Source organism: Procambarus clarkii, chromosome 64 (assembly GCF_040958095.1).
Source record: "Procambarus clarkii isolate CNS0578487 chromosome 64, FALCON_Pclarkii_2.0, whole genome shotgun sequence".
NCBI classification, from domain to species: domain Eukaryota; kingdom Metazoa; phylum Arthropoda; class Malacostraca; order Decapoda; family Cambaridae; genus Procambarus; species Procambarus clarkii.
Window position 1 is genome coordinate 30,986,310 of NC_091213.1, and position 2,613 is coordinate 30,988,922.

The following is a 2,613-nucleotide window of genomic DNA, read 5'->3' on the forward strand; positions in this document are numbered from 1 at the left end:
CATGCCTCTTAGTTCTGGGACTAGTCTAGTGGCATACCTCAGAACTTTTTCCAGCTTCGTCCTGTGCTTGACAAGGTATGGGCTCCATGCCTGAGCCGCATACTCCAAAATTGGTCGTTAATATGTGGTATACAAAGTTCTGAATGATTCCTTACACTGAATGAAGGTGCGCTTGCGTGCGTGTGCACCTAGATGTACTCACCTAAATGGGCTTGCATGGACGAGCTTGGCTCATACCTCTATCCACTCTCGTTTAACCGTTCAAACTTAATCCCAATTTTAGTACGAATGAAATTCTCTCTTAACATTTATGTGGGCCATGTGTGCCTATAGTTCACACGTCAGCCACCTGAGTCAGCGGTCTTCACTGTTGAAGAATACTTCCTTGTGTACATCGTCAGTCCCCTTTGTCTTCCTTGTAGTTCAGGTCCCTTGCATTAAGAACTGTTTTTTCATATCTTTTGGAGCTTTTCTTGTTAAATGTTTTGCATTTTCCATTTTTGGCGAAGGTTCCATGGAGCTGCCTATTAGGTTCCCATGGAGGAGCTGTCTATTAAGTTCCCATGGCGGAGCTGCCTATTAGGTTCCCATGGCGGAGCTGCCTATTAGGCTCCCATAGCGGAGCTGCCTATTAGGTTCCCATGACAGAGCTGTCTATTAGGTTCCCATGGCGGAGCTGCTTTTAGGTTCCCATGACAGAACTGCCAATTTGGTTCCCATGGCAGAGCTGTGAATACATGTGTTAGTGAAACAACGGGACCCGTTGTTTCATGGGACCCGGTATATGGGTCCCATATATGGTATAATTGTCGAAATTTCTGAAGGTTTGACGGACGTTGGTCGGGTTGTGGTGTGTTTCTGACAGTGAGCTGCTAATGTATGGCCTAGAAGATCTAGCCTCATGTCTGCTCTCAGGTCTTTATCGTCTTCGGATACAAGACTTCCATATCCTCTTTATCTTATACTACTTGTCTTCTTATCCTCTTTCCAGTCCTCGTAACTTGCAATTGGCTGTGATAAATACCAGCAGCCTGACTTTCTGACGCGTGAAGAATTACATTTTGCCCATCGCTCTCTGTTGTTTTATTTGTGTCATCTTATTGTATTATTATTCGTTGTTGGTCAAGCAGGATTTTCCATCGCTAAATACATTGAGCACAATGGAGACAGTGTTTAGCTGTTCTTAGTGTTCAAGAGTCTACCTCGCAGAAGCTGTGGGACGAGTGTGTGATCACTGTGTTTGTCTCTGTGTACCTTCAGGTTTGGCTCCTCGTCCCCACCTCTTAGCTTTCAGCTATTTGGAATAACTATGCCTCTCGACATTTCTGAATTTCGTTGTAAAAAAAAATTATCTAATAAAGATTTTGGCTTGAGGAGCACTCTGTTATCTTCACCCATAGTTAACCCCACTTGCTAACCACTCATCATCTATATGATACTCATTTCATCATCATACTCACTTCAGTCATCATTTGGTCATCATAATATTATTATCAATCCCACGTCACCAAAATGTTTTTAACACTGATACCCAGCGCAAACACTTTTCCCTTTGCCTTACAAAGACCGAGCAGTGATGGGCTGTTTTATGTGATGATTGATTCATGTCTCCCTCTTCTCTTGTAGAGCCGCTCTCGACATTGTTCTCACAACCTTTTAGCAAAGTGTCTTAACTCTTAATCTGCAGACCAACTTGGAGGAGCTTCTTCCACAGTGTAAAATGTTTCATAAAAATTAAAAAGAAATTCGTTCTTATGAATTTAAATTGAAAATTATTAAGTTCTTGATCATAATTACGTAATTCTACGCACTTTTTTTTTGCCACGGGAGAAGGGAGAACAAATACTTAAGGGGAATTTAATTCATGGGAGCCCGTTCTCTTTTTAGTCTCGTTCATATTATAAGAAAGTGTAGGAAACACGTGGCAAAAACTTGGGTAAAAACTAATAATTTTAACACACCTGAAATGAAAGTGACGATGTTTCTACTCGTCCTGGACCTTCGTCAGACCCTTCGTCTAGTATGTAGCGTGGCCGAGCGGTCTAAGGCGCTGGTTTAAGGCACCAGTCTCTTCGGAGGCGTGGGTTCGAATCCCACCGCTGCAAGGTGTTCTTTTGGGGCCTAACACCTGAGTGGACAGCGCTTCGGATTCGTAGTCCTGAGGTTCCGGGTTCGATTTCCAGTGGAAGTGGAAACAAATGGGCTGAGTTTCTTTCACTCTGATGTACCTGTTCAACTAGTAGTAAATAGGTACCTGGAAGTTAGACAGCTGCTACGGGCTGCTTCCTCGGGGGTGTGTAACAAAAAGGAGGCCTGGTCGAGGACCGGGCCTCGGGGACCCTAAGCACCGAAATCGTCTCAAAATAACCTCAAGATAAGCCCACCTCTCTCCTCTCTCTCCAAACTTCTCTACACATCAAACTAAACAGTAATCCAACGACAGCAGCTGCATTAGTAGCACATTCCACAGCCGTTACAATGATTAGGAAAGCCGTTGAGGAATGGGACTCACTAGTGAACATTCTGCACCTACATCCGCCACCAAGATGATGTTATTAAAACACGACTAAAACAGAAGCGAAAAAGAAACAGGGAAAAAGGAGGAAACCCCAC

At 43.7% G+C, this 2,613-nt stretch overlaps 1 non-coding gene across 1 annotated transcript; it reads left to right on the forward strand.

Annotated features, from left to right (window-relative positions):
* Positions 1 to 2,023: 2,023 nt before the first annotated feature.
* Positions 2,024 to 2,105, forward strand: TRNAL-AAG (transfer RNA leucine (anticodon AAG)). The gene has a single exon. It is a non-coding gene; the product is annotated as a tRNA-Leu (tRNA).
* Positions 2,106 to 2,613: the final 508 nt, after the last annotated feature.